At 35.1% G+C, this 16,125-nt stretch overlaps 1 long non-coding RNA gene across 1 annotated transcript; it reads right to left on the reverse strand.

Annotated features, from left to right (window-relative positions):
- Positions 1-10,012: 10,012 nt before the first annotated feature.
- Positions 10,013-12,031, reverse strand: LOC149002476 (uncharacterized). The gene is made up of 3 exons (XR_016170137.1): positions 11,908-12,031; positions 11,206-11,376; positions 10,013-10,170 (listed from the first exon to the last, which is right to left on the reverse strand). It is a non-coding gene; the product is annotated as an uncharacterized LOC149002476 (long non-coding RNA).
- Between the last annotated feature and the right edge of the window lie 4,094 nt (positions 12,032-16,125).

Genomic DNA, 16,125 nt, shown 5'->3' on the forward strand with positions numbered 1-16,125 from the left:
CGTAATTTTCTCTTAAATTCCTCCATGCAAATTCAAATTCCTTAACTTTTGTATAATCGTAGATGCAATTTTGGAGAATTGTGACCTATCACTCATCAAATATACATGGTGTTTCTTTGCATTTTTCTAGAGATGCTAAGTGCACAATGCATGCCATATATTAGGTGCAACCTAAGTTAGTGCCCTTGCCATTGCACCATCTGATAAGCATGCATTTATTTTTATTTATTTGATTTAATTTCTCATTCTTATTTAATTAAAAGACAGCTAATTGAGTTTTTTTTTGTGTATTTTTTAGGAAAAATGTGAATTTAGTTATTAGAGATAATGTTGAGCAAAGTTGGCAAATATATTAGATATTGATGGATTTTAGATCATGGCATTCAATCTTGCTGCCCAAGAAATCATGAAAAGTGAGATCTTATCCAATTCAAAACGGATGGAGGTCTAAGGAACAAAATTGGTAATAAATCTGAAAATCGTGTAAACAGACCCACCTTCAGTATTTTGGGCAAATCTTTCTCGTATGAGCTCAGATTTCTATGATTCAAGATTCTCTGGAACGAAATCGAAAATATCTACAACTTTTTAGTTTTGAGGTTTTCCAAAATAGGAATTAATAAATGTCGAATCAACGGGTAAAGAGAGGGGATTCATTGTGTGCGGGAGACATAAAAGAGAAGCCAGCTACAGAGAAGAGGAGAAGACGGCGAACACGGATCTTGGCTCTCATCTCTCTCATTGCTCAAGAAGAAGACCACATCTCTCTCTCTCTCTCTCTCTCTCTCTCTCTCTCTCTCTCTCTCTCTCTCTCTCTCTCTCTCTCTCTCTCTCTCTCTCTCTCTCTCTCTCTCTCTCTCTATCTATGTTTCATCTTTATTTGTCTTATGAACTTTGTGATAATGAGTAGCTAGTTCCTTTTCTTTGGGATGTAAATGGACCATGCTTATTTCATTAATTTAATTGTTCTATATCTTCTAGTTGATTGTGTTTGAGTATAGCCAAAGATGTTCTATAGCTCAGCAAACTAAGCGTGCCAAGCTTCGATGAAAGACGATAGTCTTGCAAAGATAAGGCATACCTAGGAAGAAGACCATCCTTAATTTGCTTTGAAGTGTAGAGTTATATCGGTTAGGGAAAAGCATTGGGGATTCAAAATCCCAAATATCTTCACGTATTCATGGTTAAAGTTTTTGCATTAATTAATAGATTTAGTTTAAAATTAGTTTTTTTTTTTTTTTAATTCAATCTTAGTAACTTAGCCTTTTAGTTCCCCATAGTTCGACCCCGTACTTTCTGCTAGCTAGATTAGTATAGGATTTTATTTTGATTGGTTAGCGATACGATCAGCATCCTGGTTAGTAAAATTGTCTTTGGCTTCTTTTGACCATTAACTCCAAAGAAAGTTTGAAATAACCATTCAAATGACTCCGGTATCTCATCATAAAGCAAAGTAGCTCCAAAGATAACTGCAATCATATGATGATTAAACCCCACAAACACAACCAATGGTCTATTTTCCTTGTTTGTGTAGGAAATAGTATAAAAAATAACTACATCACCGAATAGTCGATAATCACATTGCATCTGTGGGTCAGCTCAAAATACATTTGTCAACTTATCCTCACTGTCTATCTGTATAGAATATACAAAAGTAGAGCTTAAGTTCCGTTGATTGTCTAAATAAAGCATCAAGCTCTCGGCATCACCATATGCAAATCACGTTGGCGTTTGGTATTCGAATAATTCTGCAAATTTTTCTTCATGAAACCAAGGTTTTCATTGCCCTCTGCTTGCAAACCCAACAAATTATTTGTCAATCTTGTTCCCATTCTAGTTCTATCAACCAATTCTATTTCTGTAACTTGGGTACTTGATATTGCACGTTGGGAGCGTAATAAATGTACAAGTTCTTCTTTTTGAAGATTATGGTTGTGTTCATCACAAAATTTATCAACTACTAATATCCCATTGTGATATCTTATTACAACCATCCTTGCTAGACAGCCAATTCTAGTCTCAGGACGTGGTAGTTTTACATCTACTTCTTTTTTTCTTCGACATCCTTCTTTGCTAAAAACGTAACACATTTGCACGATGATACTTTTATCTATCATGCTCCTATTCAAATAATGTCTCCTAATACTGAACCCATTAATACGGCCATACTTGTTATAAAAATCATAAGCTTCTTCATATGACTAAAATTCCATACCAATTCGAGGTGTCATCTTATCTTTATTAACATCCATCTCCACTAACTTTGACAACTCAGTATAAAGACACATTAATAAAAATTAGGTATGAAAAATATTAAAGATTATTCAACAACAACAAAGATCAAGCCAACAAACACTTTAACACAAACTTTAAGTAGTTTAACCATCTTGGCCTCCAGAGACCTTAAGTGCCTTTGGAACCCACCAGTTACAAGCACCATTAATGTCCGATATAATCATGTTCCATGGCCCTATGATACATGCTAACGAACTTGCCTATTTCTTGTAGAATTCTACATTATATCACAGGCTTGGCAGTTCAGAATGACCTCGAGTGTAAATCTTTCTGTTAAATAGAAACCCAATTATTCTTTTTTAATTCCTAAGATTATGTAAATTTTTACAAATCAAGTAATTGTAAAATATAACCAATGGAATAGTGGTCCATCCTCTTATATAGCATAAAAGAAGCTAAGTTTCACCAAAAAAAAAAAAAAGAAGCTAAGTTTACCATGTATATGTTACAAGCAAATTTAGTCTTCTTCATAAAGCTAAAAGCAGCAATGTATTACTTGTTATAGTTTTTAAAGACCTAAATTTACCCTTCCTCTAAATCCATCCCTTGGCCCTTCTTTTTTGGGCTGCCCTTTTCTCCAGTCCACCCACGACACTTCCCCTTCATTCACCTTAGGCCAACCCATCACCTCTCCCACCCCTTAGCCCAGTCTTTCCAACCCTTCCTCTCTGTCTGCCCTTCTCTCCTCTCTTCTCTCTCCTTGTCTTCTTAGTCCCCCCACCTGGAGTTCTTCTCATCTACCATCTCCCCCATTTTTGGGATTTAAAGCTACCTCAAGTGCATTGCTAGCCGGTTCTCCTTCACCTGTTGCGGGCAGCCTAAAGTGGGCCACTCTTTGTCATGCTATAATGATGCTTTGACAGTTGTGCCCAAGATTGAATTCCCTTCCCCTTCATCCGATCCTGATTGTGTTCTTTGTAGGAAAAGTAACAATATCCTTAAAGATTGGTACCAAGATGATGGAGATTACATTGTTGAACTCCAGTCGCTTAGAAAGAAGAGGAATAAAAGATAAAAGAAAAAAATAGACTCACCTCTAGTCTTGGTTTTTTAGTTTTGTTCTTTGTTCAGACTTATGTAAGGGTTTCTGCCAATTTGAGCTTCTGTTGTTTGGAATTAGCTCTGACATTATCTTGCTAGTTTTCCTTCCTTCCCCCCTCATCCTATCTTTGGTAATGAATTATTTATTCATCTCCAAAAAACCATGACAGATTTGTGTGACTTCAACCATTTTGGCCAAGTCATGTATCTAAACCTTCTTTTTTTCATACCTTTACCCCTAGGATTATAGAAAAGAAGCAACAAAAAACAAATACCTTATTTATATAGATGAACAACCGTTGCTCATTTGTTTTCTTTAATCATCAACTGGGATGGGCCAATGCCTCCAAGCCATACTGACACTTTGCTTTACAGGTTTGGTCCAAGCCTATTTGGAATTATTTGTTTCACCACTAAACTTGGGTATTTAGAAATTAGAACATAATTCCAGGAAGCGATATGCCAATTTCTTGCCCCACTGTCATCTTTCTAGGCTTGGTCTAGAGGCACGTAGGCTATCTTGACCAATGGGTAGCTTCATCACACATAGTAGTATGGTTCAGAATGTTTTGTTGGTAAAGTCTTGGTTTGGTCCTATTGCAGTGGGAAGTCATTCAATATTAAATTACAAGGCACAACTAATGCGGGACTTGCATACATACTAGTGATTTCAGAGGATTTTGGCACTACCATTGCTTGAATAGGCGAAAACCCGAAGTTAAATTCATACAATACAACACTAAGCTTTTGATGTAAAGAACACTTATTCATATGAACAAGCCATTATGGCTATAGGCTTCATATTGGAAGATTGAGATACGCCCACTGCAAAATTGTAGACTTGCAAATTGACTCGGTACTTCCTTCAAGATACTTACTTTATGTATATGACAGAGTCAGATACCTATAATATACATTTTGTAAAACCCCTCCAACAAATTTTGACCACCTAGTCCTAGTGTAACTTAAGTTATACACAAAATACTTAGGTCACATTGATCCCTGTAACTCCAACTTGGTACCAATCTCTACATTTGTCTCATCCACTGGAACAAATAAGGCTTTAAATTAATATTTGATGTCAAGATGGAACTCAATTGTAATGGGCAAATATGTGGGTGTAGTAATTCTCTTACTGCGCAATGCTGGATATATATGGCTACCTTGAGGCTTCAATGATTGGAGAGCATATACAATCTCAGATCCAAAAGTTGGACCTTCTTTTTTTATATAAGCTTGATGAATTCTTTACTGACCATGTATGCTAGTTGTGGATTCATGGATAAGGCACCCAAAGTCTTGAAAGAGATTCCTTTGGCTGACTCTGTTTCATGGAATTCAATCCTTTGTGGTTATGCACAGAATGACTTCAATGAAGAACCTATCAGATTCTACCTGTTAATGAATGGAAATTTCTTAGGACCTAACCACATGATGTTCATGAGTTAATGAACAAGAATGGCTTAGGACTTAGGACCTAACCACATAATGGCTTCAATGAATAATCAACTCGATTTTCCACAAGTTTGTATTGTTGACTTTGTAAATTAATTTATTCAAGATCAATGAATAAATAGGCAGCACATTTATATAGAATCGATTAAAAAAATTTACAATGCAAAAAAATACCAAATATTAAAGACAAACAAAGCAATGAGGGAACAAATCAGGAAAACAAACTCGGATAAACTGATACACACATACACAGAATCAATATATATATATATATATATATATATAAAATATATATATATATATATATATATATATATATATATATATATATATTATGTTTTTTCACAACGCAGCTACTCTTAGAGTAAAAAACACAAAACAAAGGATTGGAGCTCACCTAATGCACCACTTGACTGGAGCTCAGCTGATCAACTCAGTGATTTTACACAAGACAAGAAAGGAACGCAAGCCACCTTTGCTGCACTACTACACTGGTTCAAATTTGAAGCTCAAATGGAACAAAATATCCAAATGGAGGGGTTCACTTGAAGAATTGTGAGGGAGAAAGGTGGGAGCATAAAAAAGATAAGAGATCAGAGACTTATTTGCTTTGCGGTTTCATCCAAATCGATATTGAAATACTTCAAATTGTAAACCGATTGTTTTCACTATGTATTTCACCCAAATTGGGTTTCGATCAGTCGATTGAGAGGTAGAATCACACTTGAACGAAGAACAAGAGAGAGAACAAAGAAGCAGAGGTGGATGGTCTTTTGCGCCGTTGTGATCGAAAACTCGATTTTGAAAACGTATATGTTTTTGAATTGTATGGTTTTTGTAAACATATGGTTTTTTGAAAACTTATTTTTTATCAGGTATGGTTTTGAATCGAACCGCTGGACCGATCGGTCTAGGTGGACCGAACAGCAAAACCGATTGCTTTACAGGGTTTTGGATTTTTCTAATATTAAAAACCAGCACACAATCATGATCTTGCCTGGCAAAATTGGAAGGTTGGCTTGACCGTCTTGCACATTTAAAGCAATCGGTTGACTCAAGTAAAATCCATTTACAATAATATTTAGTGGATTGACCCACCAAACCCCTTTTAAACTATGCTCATAACATCTACAAGCAACTTGACCTTAGACCAAAAAAAAAAATCTACAAGCATCAAAATCAACTGATTTGACCACCTGCTAACCCATCTAAAGTACAGAGAGTTAAGGATAGGGTGCTGCAATAACCGATGAACAATCGGAGGTTTCATCAATGGTTGAGGTCATGTGAAATGTATATCAATAGGCTTGACTTGTGATTGTTCAAAATGGAATTCCTACTCAAATGATTTCTGATCTGAATCCGTCATTTGGATCAATGGTTGGTTAGAGATGTTGAGTTTAGGCTCGTCATATTTCAAGATTTAGAGATCAATTTTACTTCACTAACCTAACAGTCACAATCGATTCGAATTCATACACTTGTTCAATCTAAGACGGTCAGATTTTGCTGTAAAACAATCCAGGCCAACAACACAGATTTGAAAAGTCAGTCTCTGGTTATCAATGGTTGTAAATCTACATCATCGAGAACAATATCTCAAATGGGTTCTCTGTATTTATAAATTTTTGTTCCCTGTATTCCTCTTCCTAAAGTTTGTTCTTTTATCCTTCTTCCTTTCTATCAAGCGACTTTTCTTTTCCATTTCCATGTCGTGCTGCTGCTTGCTTTGCCCGTGCTCAACCTTTAAAGCAGTGTTCTGAGAACAAATAGATTGTATACCTCTGTGTTTGCTTGAGTGTGTCAAGCAGCATGTAGCTTCTTCAGAGAAAAAGATAACACAATGGGAGTGATTGGTTATGAGGCTGGCCACCTCTATTATAACACTGACAAATCCATAAAACAGGGGTTGTAACAACAACCAGTTTGATTCCAACCGGACATATTACTATTGTGGTTGCTCTGCACTCAACAGATGATTAAATGCTGAATTGCATATCGAAACAAACCTGAACTTGATAAAGACTACAACTGTGAAAGCCATGCTATATTGCTATGTTACAAAAATCCTTTATATTACAAAAATCTCATGACATGATGCCTTCAACTTTCACCAATGCTGACACTAGCGATTTCGGAGTATCTCTGCCGGGTTAAAGAGAGGTCAAACATGTGGAACATACTTTGAGCTATGGCTTGTACAAGAATGATCTTAGTACGGAGAAAAAACAATGAATGCAGCAACTAAAAATAACAAAAAATTGGGCACGTAGACAATAATCAGGGCTGTTGAACCTTTCTAATTGTATGGGGAAGGGGGAGAAGGAGTCTGCTTCGCTTTGTCAGTGATAGTAGTACTGTCAAGGGCTTTGTATTATTAGAGGATTTTACATGGGAATCTACACACCCTGGCAGCAAAACTTTCTACGCTTTCATCTGAACAAAACAGAAGAATGTTATTTCCATGGGTTGTGGCACAGTGATAAACATCATCTAAAACCATATATTAGAAGAAATATAAACTTTAGATTGTCTACCAAATTTGTCGTTTATTAAAAACTGTACTGAGGTAAGTAAGCCTTGTTAAGGAAAAACCCTCCTCCTAAGCGCGTAACATAATTCTGTCATACGTGTACCACATTAACTGTCGCCATCCATGTTGTCAAGTGGTGACTTGGTTCCTCTCAGTATTCCATCAAACCTAAGTGGTATTTGTTTATCAGAGGAGGTGTCAACCACCACGAATCTGGGTTCACAGTTTGGAAACTGCACAGACTGTTTAATTGGGATGACCCTAACGTTGCAAACCATCCATCACTTGCTTCAGAAATAGAACTATGCCACACTGCACCTAAATTTTAAGGTGCCCATGAAGGAACAGTTGTGAGACACCCATTCAAGTGCACAGCAGGTGTATTTGCAGTTCTGCTCCATTTAGAGGGAAGCTTGGAGATGTTCCATGATAATTTTGTTCAGTCATTAGAGCACTCAACTAGTACTATGGTTCCTCTAATGCTGCATCACTTTTGAACAAGACAAATCGAATCAAGACTGAACCAATAACATGTAGGAGATGCAACTTACATCTCACATTGCTGGGTGGGGGAGGTTGCACTGTTACAGCAATGCTGGGTGGGAGAGGTTGCCCTGTTACATTTATTGTAATAGCTCCACATGGAATAATATCATCAGAGAGTAATCTGGACCTGTACAGTGTCCTCTCATCCTTCAATAATTTCCCATCGAATGTGAGTATTATCTCCTTTACATTCTTTGGAATGAGATATTCATCTGGTAATGGAGAGGCTTCATTAGAAAACTAGATGCTAAAATAGACATCAAATGAAATAAAAACCTAACAGAAACCAATTCAGAAGCAATGTGGTATACTCAATCAACAAACTACTGCACCATGGACAGTATGAAAGGAATGGTGGATGCTGATGCCCGGTCAGAACAAGCAGGAAGATGATATAATTAGTCATTTTTGGCTCTCATGTATTGCATAGTCAGGGAAAGACATCAAAGGCATAACCATGTTCAGCTCAAATGACAAGCACCTCTAGCTTCACATATTATACTCAAAAGTAATCTTAGGAATGAAAGAATCAGTCACACCTATTTATTCTAAGCTGAGTGCCAAGATGCAAGATGAAACTCAAACACATTGATAATCATAAAATGGTTTTGAATGGAATAGAAAGATCATTAGTAACTGAAAAATCCCATAAAAAACAAAAAACACAATTTCCCCTCATAATGGTAAACAACCCCCACCATATATTCACTAATTTTTCTAAACAGCTAAACCTGACACATATCAGGATTAAGCAATGGGTAGCACCTGGGACAGACAAAAGTTGACCAACAGCTACATCCCAGAACTAGAGACCTAGCAATTTCTGTCAATTGTTACCAGTTCTCATCCCAACATTTGATGAAGACTTTCAATTTGTTCCATTATTACTTGCCTAGGTTTTTTAGAGGAAGATAAATAACTTGTCAACCCAATAACTTCTTCTCTGTTCAAATGTTGGGGTCTTCATTTTCAGTCTCACAATCTTTAATTACCGAAAGCTAAGCATATGACTCCCCATATCTATCTGTGAGATACCATGTTCTCCAAATTCTTATGGAAGCAAACAGTAATTTAAGGCCAAATTTGGTCCTAGTGAAAGCAATTTATTAACATTGGGAATGAATAAACAGTAAACCCAACAGTCAAGTAACAAATTATACAGAGGGTGATCAAGCACGGGACTCCATAATAATCTTGGATAACATTTGATTTAAAGATAAAAGAAAGTACAGATGGGAGCATATCTAACCTCGACGCCAATTTTCCATCAGATATTGCTTGAGTTCTTGAACAGTTGCAGTTGGTAGAAATAAGCCATAGCAAATATGCATGCGGTCATTCAAGAGGAATTGAAATAGTGCCTTATCTCGCGGTTGTGCCATAACTCGCGGTCGTGCCATTATTGCTATAAAATTGCAGATATAATTTGTCAGTGATAGAGAATGGTAGTAACATTAAAGAATTGCACATCAGCAAATTTCTGGGAAACAAAACAGAAGAATGTCATTTCCATGGGTTGTGGCGGAGCGATAAATATCATCTAAAACCATATATTAGAAGAAATATAAACTTTAGATTGTCTACCAAATTTGTCAATTATTAAAAACTGTGCTGAGGTAAGTAAGCCTTGTTAAGGAGAAGCCCTCCTCATCTAAGCGTGTAACATTATTCTGTCATACGTATGTACCACATTAACTGTCACCATCCATGTTGTCAAGTTGTGACTTGGTTCTTCTCAGTATTCCATCAAACCTAAGTGGTATTTGTTTATCAGAGGAGGTGTCAACCACCATGAATCTGGGTTCACAGTTTGGAAACTGCACAGACTGTTTAATTGGGATGACCCTAACGTTGCAAACCATCCATCACTTGCTTCAGAAATAGAACTATGCCACACTGCACCTAAATTTTAAGGTGCCCATGAAGGAACAGTTGTGAGACACCCATTCAAGTGTACAGTAGGTGTATTTGCAGTTCTGCTCCATTTAGAGGGAAGCTTGGAGATGTTCCATGATAATTTTGTTCAGTCATTAGAGCACTCAACTAGTACTATGGTTCCTCTAATGCTGCATCACTTTTGAACAAGACAAATCGAATCAAGACTGAACCAATAACATGTAGGAAATGCAACTTACCTCTCACATGGCTGCGTGGGGGAGGTTGCACTGTTACGTGTATTGTAATAGCTCCACATGGAATAAAACCACCAAAGAATAATCCGGACCTATACAGTGTCAACTCATCCTCCAAGATATTCCCATCGTATGTGAGTATTATCTTCTTTACATTCTTTGGAATGACTGATTGATATGGCAATGGAGAGGCTTCATTAGAAAACTAGATGCTAAAATAGACATCAAATGAAATAAAAACCTAACAGAAACCAATTCAGAAGCAATGTGGTATACTCAATCAATGAACTACTGCACCATGGACAGTATGAAAGGAATGGTGGATGCTGATGCCCGGTCAGAACAAGCAGGAAGATGATACAATTAGTCATTTTTGGCTCTCATGTATTGCATAGTCAGGGAAAGACATCAAAGGCATAACCATGTTCAGCTCAAATGACAAGCACCTCTAGCTTCACATATTATACTCAAAAGTAATCTTAGGAATGAAAGAATCAGTCACACCTATAAATTCTAAGCTGAGTGCCAAGATGCAAGATGAAACTAAAACACATTGATAATCATAAAATGGTTTTGAATGGAATAGAAAGATCATTAGTAACTGAAAAATCCCATAAAAAACAAAAAACACAATTTCCCCTCATAATGGTAAACAACCCCCACCATATATTCACTAATTTTTCTAAACGGCTAAACCTGACACGTATCAGGATTAAGCAATGGGTAGCATCTGGGACAGACAAAAGTTGACCAACAGCTACATTCCAGAACTAGAGACCTAGCGTTTTCTGTCAATTGTGACCAGTTCTCATCCCAACATTTGATGAAGATTTTCAATTTGTTCCATTGTTTCTTGCCTAGGTTTTTTAGAGGAAGATAAATAACTTGTCAACCCAACAACTTCTCTGTTCAAATGTTGGGATCTTCATTTCCAGTCTCTCACAATCTTTACCAAAAGCTAAGCATATGACTTCCCATATCTATCTGTGAAATACCATGTTCTCCAAATTCTTATGGAAGCAAATAGTAATTTAAGGACAATTTTGGTCCTAGATAAAGCAATTTATTAACATTGGGAATGAATAAATAGTAAACCCAATAGTCAAGTAACAAATTATACAGATAGGGTGATCAAGCAGGGGAATCCATTGTACATATCAGGATTCAAAGATAAAAGAAAATACAGATGGGAGCATATCTAACCTCGAGGCCACATGTGCTTCAGATAATACTTGACTTCTTGAACGGTTGTATTCGGTATAAAGAAGCCATAACAAATATGAATGTTGGTTGAGTTCATGAGGAAGTGAAATTGTGCCATTATTGTTATTAATTTTCACCTCCACAATCAAGAAACTTGCAGATATAATTTAACTGCAAAGAAAAGAATGTCTTTCAACAAAAAAGAATCAAGTATAATCAAGTCCTCTTCTCTACTGGCCTACAGAGATATCCACAGTAATTCGAATTAAAAGGGGAATAGAATAAAAACTCACCAAGAAAAGAATTCAAGACAAAGACAACCAAGAAAGGGGAAATGGCGAGACTATTACACACCTTTAAATCGAATTATTGGTCAGCAAAGGCAAAGAATCAGGCAACTAGTGTGCGAAAACACGAATTACTTGTCCCACGACAATCACCGCTAGTCGTTACAGCTTTAATTCATAAAGAAACTACGAAAAAGAAAAAGAGAAGAAAACACTCATTCGTCCAAAGATATGAATCAAGAGGTAGGAAACCAGCTCTCTTTTCAGCTTGCAATCATCACATTAACAAGAATTTCTCCTTTGCAGAGCAACGAAAGAATGAAGAAGCCGAAAAAGGAGAAGAACAAAGCAAGGAAAAACTCAAAGAAAAGAGTAGAAAAGAATCTGAGAAATCTGAAAGCAATGCAGAAAGTACCTGATCAGTTAGCCATTAATGCTTAAATCGAGTTCAATTCGACAGAGGGAGAGAGAATCGATTCAACTCTTTGGTGTTCAAGAATGAAACAACTCGAGCATTTTGTGATGATTTGAAAACTGGAACTTATATATGATAGCAGACCGAGTTCCGTTCCGGTTCAACAGAATCAGAAATAAAATTGGTTGATCTGGAAAACCGACATATTAAAAACTCTTTTTTTTTCTTTTTTTCTTTAGACTTCAGTATTTTAGTTTTGGGCAAAAACGCACTATCTAGTTGTGTGGACTGTAGGCCCTGCAACAACCCTCAGCAAATGATATAGCAAATCCTCCGGCGTGAATTGTCAGTTTGTCACTATCTTCAGGGGTATTTACGTTCGTCTTCTTACCTTAAAGAATGCAAGTTTTTCTTTGTTACTAGGACCCATGACACTCTCACAGGTGTTTTAGCCAGGAAGCCCAAGTTGCTATAGGATCCAATTGTTGGCCCACTTCCTACACCTTAGCTCACTAATGTTAACTTTGCAGCCTTAGTTACTCAATAAATCAGTTTTTCTGCCCCTCTCCCCCCCCCCCCACCCATTTCGTCGGATCCACATCCTCTGTAATTGTTTTCCTTACAATTCCCTACAATTCTCTCATAGGATTGTGCCATGTGGCATTGAGTGCTTTTGAGAATATTTGAGAGTCTTGGGTGAAGCAAAAGTTCATTAGTATGGTGGATTTTATAAGTCATTGCATAAAGATTATCTTGAATGAACTTTTAAATGGCCATGCAATTTTTTCTGGGTTAAACTTCAACTAGAAAAATGTAGTTAATGAGGTCTTCTTTCTGACACACTTTTTGGATTGTGATTCCAACATTAAATGAAGGAATTATGGAGTTTTTCGTGAGGGTGTATAATATGTAAACAAATCTGGACAGTTTGAATATTAAAGAGAAATTGCTCCATGTGATGCTATTTTGCAATAGGGACTAAAGTATAATAGGGATTGAAGTATACCAAGAGTTAGATTTAATTTTTAGAAATTGCTTCATTGTGCAATATGTTTAGGTTTAAAATTCATAGTTAGATTTAATTTTTAAGATGAAGGGATTGAGTTCAAGTTTTAAACTTTAGGTTTAGGTATATGTGTGTGTATATATCATACTATTATACAAAAGCATGTACTCTTTTTTCATGGCAAATCTTTTTCTTGATCACTTTTCCCTTTATTTTTATTAAAATGATATTTTTTGTATTAATTTTTTTTATCATTTTATTCTTTTCACACAAATTGTTGGTATTCTTTGATATTTTTATTTTTTTCTATAATTTATAAAATAGAAAATAGAAATTTTCCAATTAATTTCAAATAAACTATAAATCAAAAGATAAGAATTAGGAAAGCAAAAAAAAAAAAAAAGTGAAGAAGTTCATCTAAGCTTTCTTCTTTGTAAACATCATAAATGATATTTTGAATTTATAAAATTTGTAAAATCCAATTTGAAAATGAAACCAAAAGATAATGGAAATTATAAATCACAACTTAGGAAAAGAAGTTGAATAAAATCATTCCAAACTTTTCCATTTTAAAAGTTTTTTCTAATCAAAAAAGATATTGAATACAAAGAAGAAAGACAAGATGAGTTCAATCAGAACTAGTCCATTCATTTGAGTGCATTACATATTTATAGTAGAAGGAACATCTACTCTGACATGGAAATATCAGAGTCCACAAAGATATACAATATATGATTCTTACAAACAATAAGATATTCTTGATATGGAAAGATAGATTGCCACCCAAGATAGAAGGTGCATAGAATGGAAATATTGACTGCCAATATTGTGTGTTGAGATCACTGTAATATTCAATTAAGATGGGAATATGAATCACCAAGATTGTATGCTGAGGTGGTTGAGATCTTCAATTGGAAGTATTGTCTATTGGGGGTGATGGATATCCACAATTAATATTATTTATAACACTCCCCCTTGGATGTCCATCAATAGATAATGTACCTCGTTAAAACCCTACTAAGAAAAACCCTATGGGAAAAAATCTTAGTAAAGGAAAAAGAATATACATATCTAAATAATACGTATTGGTAGCTGCCTCATTAAAAACCTTACCAGGAAAACCCAGTGGGACAAAACCTTGGTTAAGGGAAAAAGATAACAGCACATATTATACTACCCCTGATGATAATATCATTGAGTATCTTTGAATGCATACATTCTAATATCATATACTAGCTTCTCAATATTTGAAGTATGCAACTTCTCAATAGATAAATCTGTCAACTTACCACTTGAACGAGTTTGTTGAACATCGATTTCACCATTTCATTGAAGACCATGAATGAAGAATAATTTATGTGAAATATGTATCGTTCTATCTCCTTTGATGTATCTTCGCTTCAATTAAGTTATGCATGCATCATAATCTTCATATAATATTGTTCAAGCATCTTCTTCTAATAGAAGGTTGTAGGCTTCTTGAATGTGTTGTATCATTGATCTAAACCAAATATAAAATAGCTAGCATTCACTTGTGAATAAATAGTATGTTTGAGATCTAGTTGTATATAGATCAGATAAAAATCTTGCATCTACATAACAAGTAAGTTGATGCCTACATTCATAAAATAATATCATATCAATAATTTCTCGAATATACTGAAATATAACATTTCAGTATCTTCATATTGGAGAAGAGATAAATCTTGCTAATACACTTATAGAAAATGCTATATCTGGTCTTATACTATTAGCAAAATACATTAATGCCCTAATTGCACTAAGTATGGTACTTTATGACTAAGAAATTTTCCACTATTTTCTTGGGGTCGAAATGAATCTTTCTTTATATTGAGCGATCTCACGACCATTTGGGTACTCAATGAATGTACTTTTTTCTAGATAAAATCTCTTCAAAATATTTTCTATATAAGTTGATTAATGAAAGAATATTTTATTCGTCAAATGCTCAATTTACAAGTCAAGAAAAAACATTGTCTTTTCAAGATTTTCATTTCAACTTTCTTCAAGTAATCTACTGCTTTTGGAAACTCTTCAGGAGTTTCGATGATATTTAAATCATCATCATATGTACTTACTAAAATTAGATCCATATCCTTTAATAAAGGCACAATAATAAATTGGATCATTTTTATATTTTCCTTTAGTAAATATCCACTAGAGGAGATTATATCATATGTGCCTTGATAATCTTTTTAGCCTTTGTTGAGACAAACTTCCTAGGAATTTTTATATGCTTGATCATTTTGAATCCTTGAGGATTTTACATGATATATTTCACACTCGAGTGAACCATATAAATAAGTTGTAATAATATCCATTAGGCGCATGTCAAAATTTCATATCTTGCCATGATTAATAAAATGTCTCGAAGATGATTGCATCTACCACAAGAAGAACATGTTTCCTATGTAATCAATGCCAGGGCATCTGCGAAAATTCTTGTACCACTAATTCATGCTTTATATATCGAGGATTTCATTCTTTTTCTCATTTCATTTTTCTGGAGAAAACTCAGTTGCTACCTCAATGACTTTATACCTTCAGATGTTGGGCTACAGATCCAAAAACTTTTATTTTCATTGAATTGCGTCTCTACATTTTGGCAATATTTATTGATTTATAGTCATCAACAAATTTATGTTCAAGATCTTCGTCTTAGTACCTTATTTCAACAATAACATAATATGCAAAAATGTTGTCGACAACTTTATATTTTCGGTTCCATCATTTTACTGCAATGGCATAACTAGTCGAGATCTCTACATTATTTTATCATGTAGCTGAACCTCTTAGGGGTTTCCATAGAAAGTTATGTCTTCAGAATTTTCATAATCAGTTGTCTCTATTTTATGATCATCTTGATCATTTGCTCCTTTCTTTTTCTAAGATTTTATTCTTGGAACCGATTGATCTTCCGCGTTTTAAGCGTGGTTTAATTTCATTTGCTGATAGATTGTCTGGCTGGGACATCAATTTTTGTTGGAGCATTTACAGCTGAAATAGAGATTTAGTAACTCTTAGCCAGGTCGGACAAATCTGTGGGTTGATTCATAATATTTAATCCATTATCCTTGAACTTCAAGTTCACGATGAACAGTCCGAGGATCTAATGAATAAGTATAATGCATACAATCAATCTCTTTTCAAACATTTATTCTACCACTCATGTTGGAAAAACTAATTCATTA

Source organism: Hakea prostrata, chromosome 10 (genome assembly GCF_041222555.1).
Source record: "Hakea prostrata isolate BN-2017 chromosome 10, UWA_Hpros_2, whole genome shotgun sequence".
NCBI lineage: Eukaryota > Viridiplantae > Streptophyta > Magnoliopsida > Proteales > Proteaceae > Hakea > Hakea prostrata.